At 38.8% G+C, this 26,195-nt stretch overlaps 1 protein-coding gene and 1 long non-coding RNA gene across 4 annotated transcripts in view; both read left to right on the top strand.

Moving 5' to 3' along the window:
• Nucleotides 1-26,195, top strand: part of SEPTIN11 (septin 11) — an 84,612-nt gene that overhangs the window by 7,723 nt on the left and 50,694 nt on the right. The window lies entirely within an intron of this gene.
• Nucleotides 362-23,392, top strand: LOC118608673. Its single transcript, XR_004953096.1, has 2 exons — nt 362-15,052; nt 20,685-23,392. It is a non-coding gene; the product is annotated as an uncharacterized LOC118608673 (long non-coding RNA).

The raw sequence follows: 26,195 nt of genomic DNA, 5'->3' as shown, positions 1-26,195 counted from the left end.
GCTCTTAGGTGGGTCACTTCCATCTGAACTTCACTGGCCAAAGTAAATGGTCACTTCTTAATTCAGCAAGATGGAGATGGATAATAATCCTTCTGCAGAGTGCATTCTGCCCGTCACTTGGTCAGGCTTGCAGGCCATGAGATTGGGAGGGGCAGGGAATATGCCGCATAGTGAGAGTTTACCATGCCTTCCTGGTCAGGGAGCCTGCTGCAGACCGCAGGGTCTTTACTATTTTTAAAAATTGTCTCCCTGTTTGTAATGATTTTTTTTCACTCCATTTGTCCTACTCTGATTCGAGCTGGACGTGGTAGAATGATAGAGAGAGAGGAAAGGAGAGGAGAAGAGAGGAGAGGGGAGGGGGGAGGGGAGGGGAGGAGAGGGCATGTGTGTGCGTTATGTGTGTATATGTATGTATTAAGGAGCATGAATGAATTGAAGGCAGAGAGTGTGATTTTTCCTATTGTTCGCTCATGATGAGCTTCCAGTGGCATGATCACCAAGTAAGTGATGGGTAGTGACCTTCAGAAAGACCTTCTGTGCTGCTCCCCGTGGCCCCAGCCAGCTCTGGGACTATACTCTCTGGGAAATGGTTTTGAGGCCATTAGGACTTCCAGCTGCGTAACAGAATTATTTCCCTTGGGATGCTTCCAAATCAGCCCTTTCCCAGCCTGTCTGTTCCTAAATGCAGACACATCAGATGACACCCTTCTCTTCCCTGCTTTGTTTTCTTTTTTGTGAGAGGCTGTAACATATAGCATTTTGGTCAAGATTGTGGGCTCTGGAACCAGACTGCTGGGGTTCTAGGGTATCAGCTCTGCCATTGAACCACTTGGGACCTCAGGCAAACTACTTACCCTGTGTACCTCACCTTTCTCATCTGTAAAATAATAAGAGTACTTTTCTCAAAGATTCACCAGATTAAATGAGTTAGTGTACAAAGTGCTTACAATGATGTAGGAAATATTCGTCCTTAATTAAAGAGAAAGAACTACTAAAATAATAATGGCTTTCTACCAAAGACTGGGCTAAAACCAGAACTGCCACCCGACCCCATCCAGTAGGATGTTTCTTTTCCTCTCCTCACCTGAGCTGTGTAGTCTTCCCTTTTTCTAGTCAGAGCATACTCTGAGGCACAGATCAAACATACTCTTTTCTCCAAACCTCCTCACTCCAGTTTAGGTTTTGGTGACTTTTCTGTTTTTAAATTCCTGCAGCAGTGATGCCTGCAGCACTATGTGTCACTCATGTGGCATTCTGGAGTGCCCCCCTCCTTAACGTTACTTTTTAAAAATAAAGCGGAATGATCAAGCATAGTTGTGAATGTTAATCTACTGTAGCAATATGTTCTGCTACATATGTAGCACTTTCCTATGTTCTTAGCCTGTATTACCAGACTTAAAGGAAGGGACGGTGTCGTACATCTCCCCCGCTAATACACATTTGATTGGATAGATGAGTGAACATTGGTCCTTTGGATCAGTTCAATAAGACTTGTGCCAGCCCACACACAGCCTTTTGGGTCTATTTTTTGTATGTGTGTAGCTGTTGCTATGCAAATTTCAGGCAGGTATCTACATATCCACAGCTTTCTGCCCCAGGCTCCCGTGCTGTAGCCACTTGGGTTCTGCTTAGCGCTTCTGACCTCTGCACATGTCTGGATGTCCAAGGGAGTTACCCATCCCATGGGGTAACCTTAGACCAATGGGGATGGCAACTGGTGGATAAATACTTCTCTCTTTTGTCACAGAGTTGACAAAATCTGAGGCAGAATCTTTGTCTGTTTAGAGTGTCCCACATGGGCCCTAGCCTCAGCCCCTGTGGTGATTAGCTAGTTGTATACCCTTAGGATGGCTGTCTATCCTTCCCGTTTCACTGTTCCCAGTCTCCACTCCTGCTTCCCAAAATTGCTATATGCAGCAAGTCCTTGTCTCATTTTGTGGGGAAAGTGAGAATAAACACCATGTTTCCTAGGGGTTCTTCTTTTACTTTATGCAAATGAGGGAGCATGAATATTACTTTTTTAACACACCAGGTTACTCTGGACATTCACAAAATATGTTCAGAACAAACTGATCCTTTATCAGGTTTTTACTACTTATTGGAGGGCAGATTTCAACTGTTGTCAAAACTAAATTTAGAAAGAGGTAGATACATTACCTAAACTTTCTTGTAATTTTCATTTCTAGTTCCATGGAATGGAACTCTCACATTCTCTCAGGCCGAGAGTGTTTATTTCTGAGTGTCCAGTTCCTAGTTTGTTCTATAATTTATTTAACTTACCCATTTCACATCAATTACATATTATGTATTTTAGAAATTAGATACAGAGAATCAGGGCGGTCGGGGGTGGTGGTGGTGGTGGTGGTGGTATGTTTTTGGTACATGAACTGTGAACTTGGGCCAAAGCTTAAAACTCTTGAGAAAAGTCAGAAATTTTGCGGTGTATACTGCAAAATAGATTAGAAAAATGAGGTAATAATTCTTGAAACGTTAACTAATATTGTTGTATGAGCTGAGCCCAGAGGCAGCTTCTAATAGTGTGGTAGAAACCCTCAGAAACTGCATAAACCAGACTTATTCGCTCTCCAGTTCTCTCCAAATTTACCTTTGCTTCACTCTGAAGTTTGGCTTGGCTTTTTGTGGGATGGGTGATCTAAGACTTTACCTCACGTTGATTGAACAAGTTAATTGTTATTACATGCCTCTTTGGTTTCAAAGACTTTCCCATCCTTGCTCAACCTCTTAATCATTTCTTCCCTGGGGAATGGTGGATGGTCCTCAGTCGAAGCACAGTTTTATCTCTAAGCCCTCTAAAGAAGTCTTTTAGTGTTGGTAATCAAATTTGCCCCATTCAGAAACAAAAATTCTAAGGCATTTTATGACCTTAAGGCTGAAAATTAAATTAAGATAAGGTTTCAGCCATTGAAATGACTAATTTGCTGCCACTAGTTGCTGTTCCGGTGCTGGCTTCTAAGCTGTGTGGAAGAGAATCTGAGTCTACATTGAATTTTTTAACCCAGTCAAAGCTAAGGGTGAGGAGGACTCTCAGGGGCTTTATGTAATAGGCATTAATATGCGCATATTGTATAATTAGGGGTACTGCTAAATATTGCTAAATCTTCTTTCTTGAAGAACTTGTTTTCTTATTCCTCAAAGGGTTTTCCTATTTCCATTCAGTGTTAGCAAACATTGATCCCCATCTGGCACCATGCATAAGTGAAGATGTCTAAACCATATTCCTTCTTGTTCTCCCACCAGACCAAAGCAAACCAGAAACAAAATCAATATTTGGGCAAATGGATCTCTCTCACTAAAGTTCAAAATCTTGTTCTAAGTCTCAAATTCAGGTGTAAGTTACCAAGTTATGGTTGTCATTCCCACTAGCAGCCTTGTCCATGATGGTGCATCATCAATCAATTGGATATTTCAGGACCTTGGATGTTTCTAGTATGCTCCATGGTGTTGGAAATACATTAGTGTAATACCTAGCTCCTCCTGCCGAGAAGCCTACAATCTAGTTGAAGAAAAAAGTTCGAGACTCAGATAATGGTCAACTTCCATGATTGGGAAGGTCTTGTCAAGCTCTTCCAACCACTATCAGCCCTCCTCTTTCTCTTAGGTAGGAAACATCAGGAACCTAATTCAGAATTCAGAAAGAATAGGGCTCATTTTATTTTCTCTTCTCTTTATAATATAATTTGAGGAGCACTATAAAGATAACCCCAACTTTCATTCCTTCTAGAAATTTATTCTTTGGGTTTAAGGCTGGGACAAAGAGGGTACATCGAAAGAAATTGAAAAATTGTATCAGAATCTGAAGGGAATGTTTTCAAAATTTCTGCTGGATTAATATGTTCACTCTATATCCTCTTCAAAGCATACTGACTGCCCACAGCATGCCAAATGCTTTGACTAGTAGACTAGTATTTTCTATTCTAGGACAGACATGCATTTCTGTACCCACCATGCTTATGGGTCAGTTGTTTGTTTCCAAACCTGCTTATGTGCAAAAATAGAGTTGCTTCTAAATTAGGTGCTTGGGAAGGATTTAATAAAGGTGAAAATTTTGCTACCGTAAAACTGCTGTGAATATAATATGGTAAGAAAATTTTTAAAATTTGGAGAAAAATTTTTCACTGAAGCGCATTTACATTCTGGCTCCACTTGAAAGAAACAAACTGGAAATAGTAGGTGATGCCTATACGGATTTGTGCTAGAAAGACACTTTTAGTTGGAATAACTCTGATCCATTATGATGAAAATAACCTTGGCCCTTTGTCAAAGAATTGGCAAGTGAATGTATGTTGATGTTTAAGGTGAAATAAAATGTTTAGGCTATAACTCTTGTTTCCTAAAATCTTAGTATTTAAATACCTTTTTAGATAAATTATTCAACTTCAGCTCCTAATAGCCTTAGGTGTAAAGGAACTTGTAGGTGACAGAACAATCATTCCTCCCATTTCTGCTCCCCCGTCCCCATATTCTAACACATGGGTCCTGTGGCTGAGAATCATTATTTATAATGATCCCCACATGGGTAGATGAGGGTGGTGGTGGGGTGGGGGAGTTGAGAATTACTGGTTTCTCCTGACTTGAGATACAATGTCTTTGGGATAGTTAACTCACTTGACATATTTAACTTCTTTTATACCTGATGTAAATGGTTATTAGGTTTTTTTTCCTTTTTCTGATTTCAAAGAGATGAAAGGACATTGCTCGTTTCATCAGTTTCTCTCAGTCCAGAATCTGATTTTGGACAGCAAAATAATCTCATTTTGGAAGGTCAAGGTTATTTTGTGATCTTTTACATTTTCTCTGAGATACACACAAAGTACACACACATACACGTGCACATGAAATATGGATGACTCAAAGATGGACTCAATCTTCTGGGAAAAATAAATTATCTCATTAGATGTAGTTAAAAACTTGGAGAACAGTCTTCATAATCAGCCATCCTGGGTTTTTGTGTTCTTGTGCCTTGACCTTTTGGCCCAAAGGGTTCATTCCAGCTATCCTTGAATAATCTCCCATCAGCAATTTGATTTAATTTTTAATCCCAACCATGAGAAAATTAAGTGTTAAAAGAACAAGTAGAAAGTTGTTTTTCTATTCAAAAATAAAAGCAGTAGGAGGGAAAAACTTAAAAATTGGACGCTGAAATGTGTGAGTTATCCATTTCTCAATCTAAAACTATAATTTCTTTTTAGGATTTTTTTTTTAATTTTTATTTTTTGGTCTTTCAGTATACATTTGGAATGTTCCTGCTAATTCACCCATTGGTTTTGCCACTAAAGTCATTGTACACATCGCAGTGCTATTCTAATTGAATTTGTGCAATTCCACACATTTTTCCTGTGATGAGATTTCAGTGGGTAAGAGTTGATCTTCACAACTGAGGTAATTTGATTAGATATTATCCTCCACCCAACTCCTTCAGCATCTGTCAGAACGATCTAGACTCAGACTTGCCCAAGATAAAAAGTGATGATCTTAAGGCCAAGTCTTCTGACTGTTGGTTATATCCTCTTCTTACCAAATGGAGATACCACCCTAGGCTGCAGAACAGCACTGTCAGATAGAGCTTGTCATGGTGTTAGAAATCTTTTCTTACTGCATTGTCCACTGTGGTGGCCATTAGCTGTATGTGGCTGTTGAACACTTGCAATGTGGTTGATACAACTCTAGAATTAAATTTTTCATCTTGTTTAATTTTAATTAATTTTCATTTAAAATTAAATAGTCACATGTGGCTAGAGCTGCCATATTGGATAATGAAGCTTTAGGCATATAGTCTAGAAGTAGTTATAATCTGATCTCTCTTTGTCCACCCCACCCCCATCTTTTACAAAAACTTTTTTATTAAGGAAAATTTCAAACATGCACAAGAATAGAGAGAATGGTATAATGAACACTTCCATCATATTACCCAGCCCAATCTTTTTTTTTTTGTTACAACATAGTGATTAGACATTTATATACCCTACAATATGATCGCCCCAGTAAGTCTGACACCACACATACTCATTACAATATTATTGACCCTTCCCTATGTTATACTTTACATCATCACCCAGCCCAGTGTTATGATGTCTATTTCTCCTTCTCTCCAACCTCTGGTTTCCCCTGTTCACCCCCACCCCCCATATTATTTTGAAGTAAATTCCAGACACAGTTTTATTTTGTTTTAAGAGCTAAGCTTATGAGCTAGGTGAAGGAGGGGAATGACACCAGGGATCTTCAGATGTGTATGTGATTAAACAAAAAAGACTTGAAGTACAGTATATGGATGGTAAAAGTTATTGTTTGACAATAGGTAATGAGTATATAGATGAGTGATATTCTGTATGCTTGAAATATTTCATCACCATCATCCTCATAATAAAAGGCCAAGCTTGAGCCCAAAGAGGAAACAGTCACTGTACCCGGCCTTGCTTGTATTGAACCTTGGATTCATGGATAATTGAAATATTATTCATGTGCAATATTTATCATTGAGCTTTATTGAATGTCAGCAGTGCTATAGTTATAGGAATTATAAAAGATGGAAAGCAAACTGAGGATCATTTGTGACCCAATCACCTTGAAACACTTATTTCTAGAGAGTAGTAGTTGGATTTGCTACTCAGTGCTTTCTGTCATACCACACTTGCCATATTGACTGGTTGGCTGAGTTAAAACTAGCAGCTCTACTTCACTCCTACCTAGTTTTTAAAACGACTGATGACTCTTATGACCTCTTTTACAGCACAGATATTATTTCTAAGTCTACTTACAGTACTGTAGATATTCTTTTTGGAGAGAAGTGGGGTTTTTTTTTTTTTTTTTTTGTAATTAACCAGTATAAAGAAGTCATTTATAAAATGTTATCATTTGGGCTGAGAATTTATGCCTATGAGGTGGATTATTATAGGAAATGCCTGTTTGTTTTCTATATTCCCGTTTAATAAAAGAAACTCTTGTAGCTAGCACATTTTGGTTATGTGGCCACACTGAAGGAAATAATGCCTTCATCAGTGATACTTAAAAGTGCACTTTTCCTTCACAACATAAAGCACAATTGTTGCTGTGCTTTCATAGTTGAATTTAAGAACTGATAATGATTTTCTTCCTTATGATAGAGTGCAGAATATGTATATTCTAAATTTGGAACCTTATACTTAGGATTGCAGGTATTAAGGGGAACGAATTTGTGATGGTAAAAGGATCTTATATCATCAAAAATGCTCCCAGGCCTTGGCACAGCTGTCCTATTGATGGAAAAGATAATATGCTTTAGAAGAAGAGCTACTGAAAATTTCAGCATCTTGAACAATGGCACTCCTGCATTTGCAACAGGATGCTGTTTCTTTTCCACAGTCTGGTCTCCGTTAGCATCTGCCCTTTGTGTTGCCTTGGTCTTCTGTTAGCCATGGGCCTGGGAGAGAGTGAAGAGCTAGGTTTAATCTTATCATTTATGTTGAAGCTTAGTTCAATTTGCTTTTATTCCATGGTTCATGGAGATAGTGACTAGTTATATCACCCTACATATTACCGATACTCGAGCTTCATGCCATTTTTGCTATTAATACTGCTGTGAAATGAGCCTTCTTATCGCCACTTGACAAGAAATATTTGAATCCATGGTAGGGCTAAGAACAAGATGTAGGAAAATGTTTACAAATCAGTTGCTCTGTCCTTTTCATGCAGGGTAGAGACAAGAAGTTATTAAGGCTTTCAAAATGACTATGACCTGATTACGAAAACAAAGCAACTATTTTCAGCAAAGAGGACACAAGATTAGTATGACGAGCAGGGTTTTTTTTTTTTTTTTAATGTATTAAGCTTATAGATTTTGAAAAGAACAGATTTTGAAAACAGGTCAAATTTAAATCTAGCAATAACACATCTTGAAAAAGAAAATTAAAAATTCATGTCATCTAGATCTCAGTTAACGCTTACTTTATTACAGTTAGAAAAAAAGCATTTTTCTAACTATATATATTAACTGTAGATATATCAAGTTAAGCAACTTGATATATCTGTAACATTAATAAGAAATAGAAGTTTACCTTATGTAATCTCTTTAAGATAGTTCATGATCAATGGTTTATCACACAGCTTTAGAAGCCCTTGATTTAGTTATGGACTGAATTTATGGCATGGTAAGGTAGTAAGAGAGAGGAATACAGAAACCACCTTTGACCAGGGTGAGGACCTTGGTGGTGCCATAGTTTTCAGTTTTTCGAGAGAAGATGGACATTTAGAGTTTGAAGTGAAATTTCCCCGTCTGAAAACGTTGGCAACTAGATCAAATATTTTTAAAATATTGTGTGGGCCACATAAACATGTTTGTGGGCTGAGACTGCCAATTTGCAATCTGATTTCCACTGGAAATAATTCATTTATTTTTCTTGTATTTGAATAAAGGAACCATTAAAGGTTTGGTTTGTAATTTTGTGTTTTGGGGGTTATGTTTTTTGGAATACTTTTAACATTTGAACATTTAAAGCAGTGTGTGTGTGTGTGTGTGTGTGTGTGTGTGTGTGTATAAAGTGCTTGATTTTAAAATAGAAGTGAAGCAATTACTTGAACTCTGAGATAAAGTGTGTAGATTGAGGGCAGCATCAACATTTTTTAATCATTTCCTTAACAGGCTATCTCCAAAAAGGCTTGAGCTGTAGGAGATCAAACTGGGAGAAGTAGAACCAAAGTTGACATTGTGTGGTGTGACTGGGACCCACAACAGAGACGGCGGAGGGATTCTTGAGTGTGTGCTAGCTCATGCAAATGTCCCTCTCCAGAAACATATGCTATATATAGTGAAGGGGGTTGGATTTTTATCTTTTTGGTTGAGGTCCAATGACAGTTAATGACTATTCCTTATAGGCTGTGAAATTATTTATGAACTGGCAGTAGGATTATGTAAAATGCAAGTGGATATAGGTAGAATATGGTCTGCTACCCCAAATTACAATAAATTGTTAGTGCTAGAGCCAGGAGGGACTTTTAGAGGTCATCTGATACAGGGCTTTCCTTTGAGATGAGGAAACCAAGACCTGACCTGGGAATTCAGCTGAGGCTTAAATCTCTCATTAACCTTTTCCTGTCCAGCAGAAACCTAACACTCTCCTTCTTTTTTACCCTCTTTTCTTCCTGTCTATAGAAAAATGTATTTTCCGGGAAAAAATTGTGACAATTGGAAAGTCTTGGAAAAAAATGAACAACAACAACAACAAAGAAACATTTAATAAACAGAATATTTAGAAAACACCTTCCTAGGAGGTTGATTTACCTTTTCTTCTCATTGATAGAACATTTTTATTATTAAAATTTCTGGTTTTGTTTTTGTATGTGTTTTGATACCCTTCTTTCCAAAAGTCTACTCTTCCACAATGTTTTTAAGATTCAATAATTGGTTAGATCATCAACAGAAAAGTGTGGCAAAATTACCTTTAATTCTGTGGGATTTCCTAATGGTAGGTTGAATCACATGAAGTAGTTGATTTCAGGTGTTTCTGGACTACAAAATGGTAGTTTTATAATTCAAGACCACTTGAGCAAAAGGGTAGTAAGGGGTATTGGGATATCTTCCTATTCTTCTAAAGACAGCCTTGGCATTTGACATGGTCATTAATCATTCAGCTCTTCTCAGTTTATATTGCTCAAACACTGTTATGCTGGAGCATTTTTACTGAGAAATAGGGAATCAAAAGCTCCATGTGTACACGTGGAACAGTCTTCCTTTGACGTGTTATGTTTGGCTTCAAAAGCCTCACTTGCCTTGAAGAAAAGACAACCCAACAAAAATCAGATGCTGGATTTGTTTCTAATTTTTCAGTCCAACAGAAGCGAGTTGGAATGGAAGTCTTGGTCATAGCCCAATAGTTTGATATGCAGTTAGTTATATTGATATTACACCTAGTATAGAGGATCTGAGGCTCTTGAAAACATTGCCATTTTATTGTAATTGAATCCTAATTCTGATTTGTCCACGGTAGTGGTGGTGGTGGGCATGGACAGGCTTGCAGAAAGTTGTAAATTTTCGATCTGCTGGTTTTCTAAGTCGAATTGACTAAATATTGGTTTTATCAAACCAACTTTTATAGAAGTGGCATTTTTGCATTTTGGAGATTATAAAAAAGTCTAAGACATTTGAGCTCCACGCTGATAGGGAAAAATTTATTTGAGAGATGTTATGACCTGAATCATATTTTAGGCCCCTCACCAGATAAAATAAATCTTTTGACTTTAGGTATCAAGGGAATTTGTAATAAAAGTATGCAAGCTCATTTTTCTTAAAAAAATTAGAAAAAAGAAATCCACCTAAAATCTAATCCATAGGAAAAAGACTCCACCAACTACATGGTTAATAAAGATCAGAGTGTACCATAGCTGAGTAAATACAGTTTAAGAGCCATCATAGACAGCAACTTGGCATTGGAATTTTTCTCTACTACTTTGAACCAGAGGGTTAGTTAGAAATTTACTTCTGACATTTCAGGTCCCTTCTAACCATTAGTTTAAAATTCAAGTGCTTACTCCATTTCTTAAAAAGCATTTCACAATATTTGTGTACCAATTACAGAACTAAAGAGCCCTTTTTTTAGACTAAATGGTTTTCCAAAGGAAAAAGATATTGGAGAGGCTGACTCTCTCTCCCGTACCCCACTTAATTTATTTCTGCAGAAAGGCCCTTCCATACTCTTTCCTCTTCAGGATAAAAGCACACCTCCTCAGGATTGTGTGTATACCCCTGCATGGCTTGACACTTTTCTTTCCATGACTCCCATTATGCTGCTTGCCGGGCCCTGTGCATATCCCTTTCTGTCATACTCCTGTCTTTACATAAATGCTTTTCCCTGGCCTCTTCTTACTGCCTATACCTACAGGACCTTCAAGACCCTCCAGGCCTCTTAACTTTCCCCTCACAAAGGCAGTTCTCATTTGATGTGCAGATATCTTGTTATACCATAATAATTTTTGTGTCTTATTCATTTTCGTGTCTTAAATACAGCAAAGAATATTCCTGACACAAACGAGTTTCTCAATGTTTCAAAAATAACTGCACTAACAAGCCCAGGTTTCTGCCCATGTAGAAAGACTTAAGCAGTAAAAATTATTATGGAATACCATCCTAGGTTGTGGAACAAACAAGAATTTAACTATCTGCTAAATTTTCCCCAGAAATTTTGAGTTTATTTAATGATTGAGTACATGACAGAGGGAGCTTGGAGGGCTGAGAAGTGACCACAAATCAGTGGGCCGAAGGTGTTAATTTTTATTTCACCTGTTTCTTGTCCCAGCACCATACCAATTGGAGTTGGCAGAGCATAGTATAATTTACTCCTGTCCTTCAGAAATATTGCAGAGTGACTGGGTAAGGCAGCCTCGGTAAATATAATAGGTAGGTAGGTAGTCCTCTTTGATGCTGTATTCAGGGCCTTTCCCTGGGTTTAGTTTTCCTAATTATTGAAATTATATGTATAGCAATGAGTCCTAAAGCTGTTCTGTGTAAATTAGTGGGCTGCTTTCAGTATTTTCATTTTCATTACTTAATTATCTTCTGGAGCTGCCAACATGCTTGGTGAAAGGTCTAGAAATAATAGTGTGAGAAGTGGCTATTCATAGATGTCTATGTCCTGTGGAAGTGGGGATATAGGGTTCATGGGAAGTCTAAGTATTTACGTTTTAAAAGTTTACATATGATCTCTATATGTATATCATATAAACATACTTAAATGGTTAGCAGAATTGACACTGAATTGATAGAGAAACATTTTAAGTATTGTCTATTATGAAACTGTGTAATGTGGGCAAGAACATATGTCTCTTTTTATTATCTCATTTGAAACTAACCTATGATATAAATATTAACCTCATTTTATAATTAAAAAGAAGAGAGAGACATAGAAGTAATGTGCCCCAAAGCCATTTAACCCAGAAGTGGCAGAGCTGAAATTTTCTTTTTTGCCTCACTTGCAAAATTTTTGTTAAATTTTTGTTAAATTTTGTGTTACTTTGAGAAATTTTTTCAAGCCTATCACTTAAGATATTGATATTTAAATATTAAATTTTAAAATGGCACCACAGATTTTATGTAGACCTGCCTGAGATGTATGTTGGTGAAAGATAACACTAATTTTAAAATTTAAGTCATTATGTGCATTGTTCTGGCACAGAATATTATAGTGGTGGTTCTAGCTAAATCTTAATTATGATCTTTGAATCTTGTCTGGGAAGACTTTTATGAGCTTCTTGAAAGGATCATATTCACTTGGGAAAGCGGGGAAAAGAAAACTACCTTAAAATGGACACAGCTTTGGGGCTATTCTGTGATATACCACTTATTTTAAAAGAAGATTGGAATGAGCCAGTTAGGGTCTGGGTATGAAATGTGAGGTGATTGTCACAGTGACTTTTCTGTCTAGCTTCCCGTGATCCTTTGAAATATAGGCCTTTTAAAACATGGGGACATAAGTTAGTTTTCTAAAGTAATTCTGAAGTAAGATGACCATTGGCGCTCCACAAAATAACAATGATCTCTACGAAGTTAGGATATCCAACTTACTATAATTATGGTGAGTTTGGACATCTTTTCATATGGTTATTAGCCATTTGTATTTATTTCTCTGTAAACTAGTCACATCCCTGCTTTCCCTCCCTCTACTCCCAGTTGGACTGTTTCTTTTTATCTTGTTGACATTTATCCTTTTTTATATGTGCAAATAATCTCCCAATCTGCCATGTATCTTCGCTTTTGTTTTTGGTGTTACATGTGTCTTTTTTTTTTTTTTGGTTTGTGTTTTGGTGTCTTTTTTTTAAAAAAAACTAGTTCATTCTTCACTGAAGTTCATTTAATTATGTTTTACAACTTTTGTTTTTTGCACAGTGATTTAGAGGAGACAAGAATGTAGCAACTGTTAAGGAACAGAGTCCATTTCTCCTGTGGGAGATGTTCTGAACGAATAAATTCTGAAACAACTCAAAGAGGATACAGAAAGGGAAGAGTTGAAACCCAGGACAAGAAAGAAGCAGAGCTCAAAAATTCAGCCCTTTAGAGGGGCATATGATCTGAAGAAACTTTGATGAGATAATTAACACCTAACTTGTAATTAGCATTTGAGTACACACTGTGCTAGATGGAAGATAAACAAGGCAGCCCTTGAATTACCAATAGGGCCTTTAACTGAGTTAGAAGTTTATTGTTTTGGGTGAGAGATCCCATTTTAACACTCATTTCAATTGAGTTATTTCTAGGTTTCTAGATCAAAACAATGTTCTCTTACTGATAATTATAAGTAATAATATTGAACACTCACCGTACAGCAGATGCTATGCCTAAGTGCTTACGTGCATTATTTTGTCAACAAACTTATGAGTGGGTGCCATTGTTATATTCTTTTACACATGAGCCAACAGGCCCAAGGAGGTTAAATAACGCCTAAAGTCACACAGCTGGTAAGTAAATGGTACCAGGATTTAAATTCAGTTTTTCTGAGAGCCACCCAAACGTGATTATTCTACATTTTAAAAAATAAAATGTGTTCGTGCTGATACCTGGTGATGACTCCTGAAAGTCTGCACTGTGTCTGTTCCATTTTAAAGCCAGGGGCATACCGAGTTAGTTGCTCTTGATGGAAGTGAGAAGTTTTTTTTAGAGTTTACAGACTTTACACTTGAAACTCTAAAAAAAAAAAACTCCTCTCTGGGGTCCTTACTGTGGCTTTGCTTCCTTTTGCCGGGGTGACTAATGGGTCATTCTCTCCTTCCAAGTTCTGGCCTTGCTCTCCAGCAGGTCCTTCCCTCAGGTCACAGGTAAACCTAGACATTGCTGTGGTGTGAGGGAATTGGATGGACCTTGTCAGCATGTGTACATGAGACACACACATGTGAGGTAGTCACAGAGCATGTGTGATGGAAGGGCCTGCTTGCTGATGCTCAGAGCATGACTCTCCCCAGGATTCCTCCATCACAGTGCAACTCCCCAGCTCAGCATGTATTTCCTCAGACTATCTCACACATAACCTCCACTTGAGTGAAACTGTAACACACAGCAAGCAAACAGGACAGAAACTAAAATTTGTTCACATGTAAGAAATGCTGAGGTGAATCGCTGATACGATTTCACAAGTGTTAAAATGGGTTAAAAATCCAGGCTTTGTGAATTACTTGCTCTGAGACATTGGGCAAGTTTATATCTCTGTGACTTAATTTCTCCATCTGTAAAGTGAGAATAATACTGCCTATCTTACAGGGTTGTGAGGATATAAACTTTAATGTACATAAAGTACTTAGAATAGGGCCTGGCATATAAGTAGGACATTATGAATGTTAGCTAGTTTTAAAGATTTAAAACAATAAGCTACTGTTTCCACACTGGTGGTCCTGGTACTATTTCGGTGCACTTCAGGGACATCTTTGTATCTTATCTCTAACAGTTTTGGTGACTTGATGTCGCTTTTACCAGCCCTTGTACATGAAGGGATTTCAGTGGTCTGCAGCGAAGTAGGTTTATTGGAGCCCCAGGAGTACTGCTTCTGGCCTGTTCGTTTTTCACCACGGCCACCTTTGTTTGACCACTCAGATATAGTCCCCTCATATAAAGCTCAAGAATTAAAGCTCTCTCTCTTAGTATTGGTGGTGGTCATAAGTTCTACCTGTAGCAACTGAAATCTGGACTAAAACATCCTGGATGCCCTTTCTACTTCCTCTTTCTGTTCCCCTCTTCCTCCTTACAATTACCCCTTAGCTATGGTGCTTGTTGACTGTTTGCTGCTTGGTAACCCATGGTGAACACGTATACTCTGCCATGCCCTATACTAGATGCTGTGAAGGCAAAGTGAACACCACTTGAGGTTTTTGTTACTTGGGATTTTCATAGATTGTTGAGAAGGAAGGACTTATAAAGAAATCATCTCATCTAGCTCTTTCATTTTACAGAGAAGGAAGCCAAGACCCAGGAGAGTAAGTGACCTGCTTACAGCCCACGGACTCAGATCTGGAGCAAAATCCCCTGACTTTGGTTTACACTACAAATCCAAGGACAGTAGAACTGAAGCGTTCTGGACAGGTGGTTTGTCGGCAAATTCTTTGGTGGTTTCCCATCGCCCGGTGGAGGAAACCCAAACTCCCCTTCCAGTCTTTTATCTCACGCTTAGGCCCCTAGTCACTGACTAATTTACGGTGGAAAAAAAAACTTAACAGTTTGGGGCTGCAGATGGAATGAATCAAGTTTAACTTAGGTTCTCAATGCAGTTGGATATTTATGGTGAGCCACCCTTTGTAAAAATGTGAGTACCTATAAAAGCCGTGTAATAGCACAGGTTACTGTTGGTGTCACTTGAGTGTGCACCTCCAGCCTGACAGCTGACCATCACCTAGCAGACGACAAAGAACGCTATTTGCAAGCCCTCTCTAGCATCCCAAAGTGTTTACTGTGACAGTGTCAGTTTGGAATATTTTTGGTTGGTTAGTTCACTTTATCCCAAGACAAAGTACTTCCTGTAGCCATTTCTGTGGGATTTTGGTGTAAATTTGATCCATTACTATTAAGTTTTGAAAATATTTTCTTATTAATTTATTAAAAATAATAATCTCATATGTTAACATAAATAACAGATTGATGAAATATAACTACATTTTTCAAACCAGAAAATTACGGCGGTGAGGTGCATCGTTTCACATTTTTGCGAATCTTTACGTCCAGCTTACTAGAAGATGGCTGGGTCTTCAGATCTTCTTCTCATTCACTCTGATGCAATATATTCTTTTGGTTGAAGAACATCAAGCAGATCCGGCCTCACAGATATGTGATTGGAAAGAGAGGGACTGGTACCTCCCTGAAAGCTTCATGGGGAAGTCCCAGGGAACCTCTGAGCACACTTTGAGAACTCCTTTAAAGTAGCTCACCTCTGCAGCTCCATTCTTTTCCCTTTAGGAAGGAGCACTGAGTTTCCAGATAAATGGCATGAGGATGGAGATGTCAGGACTCTTAGTGACATCTTAGTGAGGGTAGTATGTAAGGTAACACTATAAAGAGAAACAAAAAAATGATTTAATGCAAATTCAGGACAGTGTTTGCCTCTGGTGGTGGGCATGAGGGAGAGGGACGCCATCATGTAGGGCAGGGGTCCCCACCCTCAGGCTGTGGACCTCTGTCTATCTGTGGCCTGCTAGAAACTGGGCCGCACAGTAGGGGGTGAGCAGCTGGCTAGCATGCAAAGCTTCATCTGTGTTTGCAGCTTCATCTGTGTTTGCAGCCGCTCCCCAGCACTAGCATCACCGCCTCAGCTCCACCTCAGATCAGATCATCAGGCATTAGATTCTCATTAGGAGCACTGGTCTCTGGTGCCAAAAAGATTGGAGACCACTGATGTAGGGTACTCTGGGACTTCAAAGCTTTTGGTAATTGTTCTATTTCTTGGGTTGGTTTTTGTGTATATGGATGTTCTATTTCTTTTTTCTTCTTCTTTTTTTTTAAACATGATAAGGGTATATATTGACACTCATAGTTAAAGAGAGCTCTAGTTTCTTGGGAGAAAGAGTGAATCTGATTTTTTCCTCTCAATCTTTTCTGCTTTTTTAACTTGGAGCTCAAATCTTTCTGGGTCTGAAAAACACCTGTTTGAATACATGAGTTAATGACTATCCATCACAGTCATTTTTCACTTCCTGTACTTGTGTTAACATATGATCTAAAGCCTGTGATTCTCTTGTTGTGTGAATAAATAAAATTGGAGACTCTCAATATCAAGTATGGGGCTAGACTCATGAGATCTCTTGGTGTGGGAATGGTCTGGTGACAGTGACCTCCCACTGCTCTGAGCCTTCTGTTTCTCGTTGACCCAGGCCCACAAGGGCTTGTTGGTTATTTTGCTTTCTGCTAGATAGTAGGCTGGTTCTGTGGTCTCAGAACAGTACTAAATAGTGCTTCTTGGACAGAGTAATGCACTATTTGTCTTGCATTTGGATCCCTTCCCTTGTCTGGTCTGTCCTCTCTTTTGGCTTGAGTATTTTGTACTTCTGTTTTGATGATTGAATACTTCCAGTAAGGTTTTAGTTAAAGCTTAATGGCCACTCTAATGTAGACTCTGGCAACCTTTTTTCTTGTATCCCATTCTAAGTGATAGACTCCCATAATTTAAGAACTAGAGATTGTTGTGTACCCTTCCTCCACAACCCCTCTTCCCTCATCTGTGTTACAGATGGTGAAACTGAAGCCCAGAAAAATTATAGTACCTGTCATTTAAAACAGAAATAGGGTTAGAAGCCCTGGAGGATTTTTAGCTTTGGAATGTAATCGCTAAAGGAGCTTTGTATGTGTGTATTTATTTTAAGGTGGGTTAGTCCAGCTATACAATATAATATAGAATGAGGTGTGGAAAGTATAGTATTCTAAAAAAAATTAAAAAACTATATTTGGTGGGAGAGAAATTTAGACCATAGGAAAATGCTCAAGAGGAAGCAACTACCAATTTTTACAGGAGGAGGAGAAAATGCTATTAAATAATATGTGACTTTAAATTTGTTAAAGTTTGATTTTAGAAGACTTTGACGTTTGTTGTACTTGCAGAAATATTATTACCAAAATAGATGACACTTGACTATGTTTTCCATATGCCTGAGTACACTATTTGTAATTGCCTCATGGATTGTTAGGAAATTAAAAAAAAAAAAAAAGTTTTCTGTTGGTGCCACAGAGGCTAGTGGTTTGAACATGTGTTCCAAATTTCTTTAGCTGCAGAGTAGTGCATGTAAAGGAATGTGAGTGCAATTAAAATGCTTTCAGAGATGGGAGTCTAAGTAAATATTACATTAAGTGAAAAAACAAGTGAAATTGCCAGTATTGCCTAGCTCAGGGTAGGCTTTAGAATTATGAATGTTAGTTTTCTTGAGGGTGAAAATATTACTAGCTTTAAAAGTTTTATTTTTAATATAAGTTCAGGAAAAGTAGATAAGGGTGTTTCATCAGTATATCAATAGGAATTTATTTTCTCTTTAAACTTAAGTATCTGTAGTGATAAACCTCTTTAGCCTTCTCTTCTAGATAGGATGAGGGACTGAATCTGGAGATGTTCTTTTATCCCCTAAAATACATCTTTTTTTAGAATAATTAACTTGAAAACATGGCTCGACAGTCTCTTGCACAGAGTGATAGGTAGGGGTGCAGAAAATATTCTTCCGGAAGACTTTCTTTGGGGGGAGGAGGAATGCAACCATATGTGGGTTTGCTCCTCAGTGGTCTATGAGAAGCAGAGGAGGAAGTAATAGGAATTTCTCATGTATTAGTCATGTGGTTTTAAGCAGTCAGGACAGCTAACTGCATGCTGTCTTTTCTCTCTGATGCATTTTCTTAGCATCTTCTGTGTGGGTTTTTTTTTTTTTTTTTTTTGAGGGGGTTAATATATTCTGCTTTTATTTAATTCAGTCTTGAGGTGGTCTCGTCTTAGTGTCCCCAGTTGGAGGACTTCAGTTTAGCTAGACATTGAATGACTCCCAATGATGGCTCTTCTGTAGTTTAGCTGTATTTTGATGTGGTTGTGAGGGGAGGCAGCACAGCATTTCCCTACTCTGCCATCTTGACCGGAAGCCTCTTCTGTGTGAGTTTTTTTCTGTAACTGGTTTTTTTTGGCTTTGCCAAAGAAAAATAAGAAAAGCAGCTTGATAATCTTTGCTTTTTACATGAGTGAGAGTAAGAGTGATTGCTGTAGGCTGCTCAACTTTAATTTGTAATCTTTAGGTTAGATGTGTTCCTTCGGTGTGAGAAATACAAGAAATTCACTCTAGCAGTTGTTGGTGGAAATGCATCTCTTCTCATATTTTTCCTTCTCTTGCTTCCTTCTTTCCCCACTCCTCTTAGCATCCACTTTACTTAGGGTCTGCGTGCATGGCAGCACGACCTCTCCAACTATCTCTGACCTAAGGAGATGGTGGCCCTGGTAGTGTACAGCACCTGTTGGGACTGTGGATATCCCATGAGAGTCAACACACATATATATCACTCTGTGGTTTATAAAAGGTTGACTACAAGTAGCGCTTCCAGGCTCTCAAGACTTAGTAATGTAGTGGCAGGGGCTTTGAAGGCAGCCTGCCTGGCTTTGAACCACCACTTACTTGCTATATTGCTCTGAACTCCAGTTATTTTGAACTATGAAATGGGAATAATAATAGTACATACCTCAGAGGTGGTGGTGAGAGATACGTGAATTCAATGTAGAGTACCCAGGATGGTGCCTGGAATGAATGAATTCATACACACATACAGTCATATGCAGCTTAATGATGGGGATGCAATCTGAGTAATGCATTGTTATATGATTTCATCTTTGTGCAAATATCATAGAGTGCACTTACACAAACTTAAATGGTATAGCCTACTACACACCTAGGTTATATGGTATAGCTTTTTGGTCTGTAGAGGAGGAAAAATAATTTTCCCTTTATCATTCTGGGTTCTTGGCTGAGACATTCCTGTAATAAAAGATTAGCAGGAGAAAAAAAAAAAAGTTTAGTAACATGTAAACCTCTTGTATACAAGAGAGAGACCTAGGGAAACTGCATAACTCCCTGAAATGGCCAAAGCCACCACCTTAAAAACCATCTTCGGCTCAAGACAGAAGATGTTAGAGGTGGGGAGTCAGTTGTAGCAGGTTACCAGGAAAAGCACAGTTAACAAGGGTAAGATTGTTACGCAGATATAAATGGTTGTCTTTTGCATTGATAAGAGTCTCTAGAAATAAGATCCCCCTATACCCCCCTGCACACACTCACACCTGATATAGGGCGGGAGACACCCTCACGGTGGAGATTTTTCTTATAAATGGAAATGTCTTTTACAAAGGATAACTTCTCCTTGGTTTTTTGAACTTCTCCCAGGTCTGTTTTGTTTTTGTTGTTGTTTTTGATGTTTTCAATTAACCAGCCTAAAATAATTCAGTGCCAAAGAGACGTATCTTGGGGTAACGTTTTCTGTTCCCTTACAGCAATTAGGCTATAAACCTGTATAGGATATCACTGTCCTGAATACTGTAGGCAGCTGTAACAGTGGTGTTTATGTAATGCTTTGTGCTAAGACAGTACAATGGCTATGGCATCACTAGGCAATAGGAAATTTTCAGCTCCATTATAATCTTATGTGACCACGATCGTATATGTGGTCTGTCATTGACTGAAATGTCATTATGTGGTGCATGACTCTATAATCATTAATACACGCATACATACATAACTTTAGCAGAATAATTACTTCCTGAGAGCAAGTGTTCCTTTGATGTTTGACCTCTCACTAGGCACAATTGGTTGCTACTAAGTGTTGGGTAAAGATCATACCCGAAGCGCATGGCTGGAACATTAGTGGCTCTATCTATTCCACTTTACAAGGGCCCTCTTAAACCTCGCCTCTTCACCTGGGGCACTTTAGGTCATGAGGACTTCTCCCTCCTGTATGGAAGTTGTTTTTTATTGGGGGAGGGAGGAAAATTGTTCACTCTGTGAGAAGTGAGTCTGTATTCATTCATCCTAAACACACAGCACTGGCTACTTGTGACATTGCGGTAAGTAAAGTTCAGAGTAAGATGAATAAGATTGGGTTTGAGGAATAGAATGAAGAAATAAATGGAGTCATTATAGTCAAGCTGATAAATTACTAAAATCAAGTAGGTTGAAGTATGAGGAAATAATTCTATTCTTTTCTTTTTAACTAGCCAAAAAACTTAAACTTTGGAACTGTCCAGTCCTGGGTCAATGCCTGAATGTATATCAGACCTCCAGATAACCTTCTGATTACCCCCTGAAGGACTCATTTGTCCAGACCCCCTGGCGTGACCAGACCTTCTGGTGTGCATCCTCCGTACCACCTGGCATCCATCATCCAGACTGCCTGACAGCTGACTGATAACCGTCCTGGACCAGTCCTAGGACTAAGAATGCAGACTGATTATTCACAAGAATGCATTTTTTACTACTGTAACTTTTTTACTACTACTAACTTTTCTTTCTTCTTTCGTATACTTCTGGGATTTTGCATAGGTATGTTTCCAGTTTGCAAACCCTAGGACTCTTGAATAAACCTTTTATCATCTATTTCCAGCCAAAGCCTCCAGATTCTTTTTGAGTTCCTTTGACAGGTTCCTGTCCTCAAGCAATTTACATTTTTCTGGGGGCCTGACTAAGTAAGTATACTGCTAGGTGCAGGATGTGACAAGTGGCCCAAATACAGTGAACATTTGTAAAATAGAGAGCAGTGGTGTCTAATTTTAGAAATGGGGAAGGCTTAATGAGTAAGGTGACATTTTGCCTGGAATTTTAAGAATGAATAGGATTTGACAGGTAGAGTTGAGGATGGAGATATTCTCTGTACAGAGGTGGGTGTGCTTTGTAAAGAATCAGCTGTCCAGCTTAAGCTGGGGGTGGTGATGGACTTGGAATCTGGAAAAACCGGTTTGAGTGCTGGCTCTGCCATTTAATTAAGCTTTGGTTACATCATCCATAAAATGGAGCCAATAATACCTACTTCACAGAGTTATGGGGTCTTAAATGGGAAGGTTCCTTTAAAGGGCTAGGTGTGGTGCTCGGCACAGAAGTGCCCAGTAAACTATTCTTTATATGATGGTTGTGGTGGAAGGGGGAAGGTATTGAAATGCTCTAAGGGCAGACCAAGCATGGTGGTCTTGGGGTATGTCATTCATTTTGGCTAAACCGCACTTGGCATTGTGGTCTTTACATAAATGTTCAATGATTACTCTTTGGTTGATTGATCAAGGGAACTGTTTTTGACCCCTCTCTTTTTACTTCTCTGGCTAAAGAAGTGGTAGAGCCTGTTCCTTCTTTTCACTGCTCTGAATATTTTAACCATTATTCAGGTACCCCAGGCACCTTTGAATTGATACTTTTAAAAGATACCAATTTACTTTCCACCTTGATCCCAGAATAGCAGGTGAAAAATGAGGAACTCTCCGTGAGGAGTGAAGCTTCACTAATTTCTCTGGCCACATATACCTGGTTTTACAGTGATTGTTCCTTTAGCGTTTGTGTCAGCGAGCAGCCAGATGACTTGTAGCTGTCACGCTATCTTCCACATTATTAATATCTGGGCTAAAGAGTGCGTAGGAAGTTGGACTGAGCAGAAATCCTGGGGGATAGCTGCCAAGCTTTATTTCCTTACATCAGTGGTTGCCAGTTTCCACATTGCACAAAACCCACTCCTGGTAATAACCAACCTAAGTATGCATAGTTGGTGCAATTGTGGCCAGAGGGGTTTAACTCTGTGTAGCCACGATTACAGTAAGATGTATGGTCTGACCCTCTCTATGTAGGAGGGATTTGAGGCTTGGATTTTTCTCAAAATCAAGTGGCTAAATTTGCCTGTCTTGTTTTTGCCAATCATTTATTTCCTCCTGCCTGTCCTTCATTTTCACTACATGAATAATAATTATTCTAATGAACCATTAGGCTTTGGAAGAGTTTAATGTTAGCAGTGTGGATCGGTGCCTAAGATTTTTGCTAATTCTGTTCTTTCACCCTGGATCTCATTTAGCTTTCTCAGTTTCTTCTTCCTACAAATGTATGAATTACAGCAAGGATCTCTTGCCAAGCTATAATATTTCACGTTTCAATTTCAACTTAATGCTTCCCTGTAATCATATTGTCAAAGACTGTCGGAAACATATTACCATTCACGTATCACATAATTCTTAATCTATTGATCTAGGAGCATTGAGGTGGAACTGGACCCCCATCGAACCCCTTTGTGCTTTGTGGGAACAATATGCATGAAAATGTAACCTCTGCTGTTTGAGGCACATTTTTTTATCATCTATTTTTGAGAGCTGATGGGATTTTATAACAGATCGTTGTATGTACTATAGGTTTCCCAGTGTTGTACTTGGGCCCTACTTACTTATTCAGAAATACCATGATAACAATGATAATGAAATGGCCTCTTCAAGAGACAGTGGAGGGGGTAACGGGGACTGTGGGAACATTCTTTTGTGACAGCATGTGAAAAGAAGGTTTGTTTTGCATTAGCCGGTCTAGACGAGAAAGCCAGCATCTAAAATCACCCATCGATAGGAAACATTTGAGAATAGAAGAAAATTGTAATATAGCCTCTTGGATCTGCTTTCCTGAGCACACTAATATGTGTGAGAAAACCCCTAGACCCATTTTCTTTTACAACTGGATGGATGCTTCTGTGATGTTCAGTTAATCTTCTATAAGGGAGAAAGTTGTCTGTTCTGCTAGTGGGAACATTTATAATTTAGAGGTTAATTGGTTGTATTTTTTTAATAATAAAGTAAGAAATAATAAAGCTTTAGCTTGATTAGAATGGCAGAAATTGTAGCCATAACTAATGGAGTCAGTCTGTTAGGTTCCATGCAAGATACGCACTTTAAAAAAAAAAAAAAAAAAACGCTGTGAAGGAAGTTTGCATCAAATAGCTTACCATTTGGATCATTGCCCAGGCTGGTAATCTGGGTTAAAACCTTGGCTAAAAAGCAATTCTATACTCAAGATCTTTTGGCCTGCTGCTCTGGTGAGAAGATATGTTCACAGAGCACCGGATGGTGGGAAACAGAAAACTCTTTCATCATGTGGCTGCTCAGTGATTGTTCCTAGATCTTGTCCCTCACTCAGCACCGGAACACGCAGGGACAGGTCTTGGGCACGTAAGTGTTTAGTTATGTGTTGGTTAGATGTGTCTTCGTCATGCTTCGCTTTAAGGAATATTTCTAGAAAATTGAAATGTGAACCAGTTTTAAAGTCTTATATCCTCCACTCTTAATTATTCTTCAGTTTTTACAGTTCATGGACTTCCATGCCCTTTGGACCTCTTTCTTTTCCCACTGTGCCTCCCTTGATGAACTTTCCTTTCTCTTCTCCCATCTCCATTCCTTCTCTGCAACTATCCAAATCTCATTTCACCTTACCATAACCCAGGTCAGATCTGACTCCCTCTAAGAAAGCCTTATTTACTTTTTTGCTGTGGTCCCTGTAAATTTTCATTGTCTCACCCTGATAACCTTTGTGCTGTATTTCTTCATCAAACATTTTGCATTTGTCTTGTGTTTTATCTCAATGACTTTGCTCCCTAATAAGGTTTAAGTTCCTTAAGAAGCTTTTGCATTTCCTAGAATTCTTGTTCCACAGGAGGCACCTAAATATTTGCAATTTACTTTCATTATTAGAAGACTTCCTCCAAAGGCAGAGTCACTCTCTAGCTCGTTAGTTGTTAGCAGCCTAATCAGATTTGGTGTAAAACAGGGTGGAAATTCCTTAATAACTTGAGAGAGATCTTGTTTACTATGCTTTTCTTAATTTCTGTCTTTTTTTCAACTTGGAAACTTAATTGTGTTTTCTTTTGAGTTAGGGAAATGCTAATATTCATTGTTATTTTCTATCCTAAAGTTACACAGGAGAATATAGGGATATTATAATGCAAACTGTGGTAGGCAGAATCCTAACATAGCCCCAAGATCCCAGCCCCCTGTTGTACATGCCCTATATAACCTCCAGAACTTGTGAATATTATGAGACAGTCACTCCTTATATATGTTGTGCTCTGGTACAGTTGACTTTACAGAATGATTATCCTGGCTGGATCTGACCTAATTAGTCCCTTAAATGCGATTGGACTCCTCTCGAAGAAGGAGATTTGAAATGTGAGAGGGACATAGGATTCTCTGTTGTTGCCTTTGAAGATGAGGTGGCCATATGGCTAGTAATTGTGGATGACCATTTAGAGCTGAGCCAGCCTCTGGCTGACAGCAAGCAGAGGCAGACCTTAGTCCTACAAGCTGTGAGGAATTGAATTTGGCCAACAACATGAATGAGATTGAAGTGGAATTTGCCCCCAGAGCTTTCAATTAGTACTCAGCCTGGCTAGTACCTTGATTTCAGCCTTGTGAGATCCAGAGTGAAGAACTCAGCCATATCATGGCCAGACTTCTGACCTACAGAACCAAGAGCTAATGAATAGGTGGTTCTAGGCTCTAAGTTGGTGGTAATTTGTGGTAGTAGTAGTAGTAGAAAACTAAGACATGCCCCAAATTTATGTGAACAACCTCTATTTCATCCTGGTAGTGTTTCATCCAGCTCTGAGATTAAGCTGCAGTGCAGTGCTTAGCAAGGCTTGAGAATTTAGGCCAGAATTGTTTAGTAATATTTGCAGAGTGATAGCAAATGTTAATTTGTATTTTTATTTCCTAAGAATGTATTTACCATGGCTTTGGTCATTTTTGGTGTAGTCCCTCAATTTTCAGGTGCTAGAACTATAGCTCTGCACTCAACTCAAAGTTATTTTAGATTGGCCTGGCTGAGAACTGAGTGTCCCTTGGGAGGTGAAAGTGGCCAGGTTGTGACTGAGAACAACATCCCTGGCACCTTTGTTTATGGCTTCCATAGAGCTGGTTTGGATTTTTTTTTTCTTTTTCTTTCTCAGAGACTATCATTACAAGGTCATTCAGTAACTGAAATTCCCTTCCATTTTCAGAAAGGGACAGAAATAAACAATATCTTTCAAAAAGGAAGTGGCCAATTTATACCCGGTGATAGAAATGTTGGCATAGGGAAGGAAACGTCCTATCCATATTTCATTATTTGCTGATTAATGCAGTCAGCGAATATGAACTGAGCCACAATATTTCTCATATAGGAAGCACTGAGGAACTGATGTGTGAGTGTGAGGAGTAGAACTGTACATAAAAAGTTGAGAAAAAACCTCCAACTGATATATGGGCCCATTAATTATCTTTGCCCTCCTAGTCATCAATGTTTTGAAAAAGCTTGTCTGAAAGATATACCACACTGTAAAGGCAGGGCAAAAGGGACAAAATGACCCAGATGCGGACCTGTGAGAATTTGGGGGGTTTTCTCTTCTGCAAGATAGGTGATGTGTTTGAAATAGAATCGAGTTCTTTAGGATCTCACTGGAAAGCCAGAGGGATTTGGGTTAGTGACCCCTGCTCCACGGCTGTCTCATGTGCTCTCCTCGGTGGCTAGACCAGCGAAGGGCTTCTCACTCTCGGCGATGCGTAGTGGTGTGAGAGAGGAGCTGTAGCATCTGTTTCTAATCGAATCATGCCTTTATAAACGCTTCTTGCCTATTTGTCACGTTGCTTCCCTCCCACTCCTGTCTTCTGAGTACTGCAAAATTTGTAAGAGTCCCTGGAATGCACATGTGGGCCTTGTCACTCCCAAACATGAGACTTTCTGCT

This window comes from Rousettus aegyptiacus, unplaced genomic scaffold (assembly GCF_014176215.1).
Source record: "Rousettus aegyptiacus isolate mRouAeg1 unplaced genomic scaffold, mRouAeg1.p scaffold_m13_p_10, whole genome shotgun sequence".
In the NCBI taxonomy this organism is placed as follows: domain Eukaryota; kingdom Metazoa; phylum Chordata; class Mammalia; order Chiroptera; family Pteropodidae; genus Rousettus; species Rousettus aegyptiacus.
The sequence above is the reverse complement of the archived record's forward strand: the minus strand, read 5'-3'. Positions and strand labels throughout refer to the sequence as shown.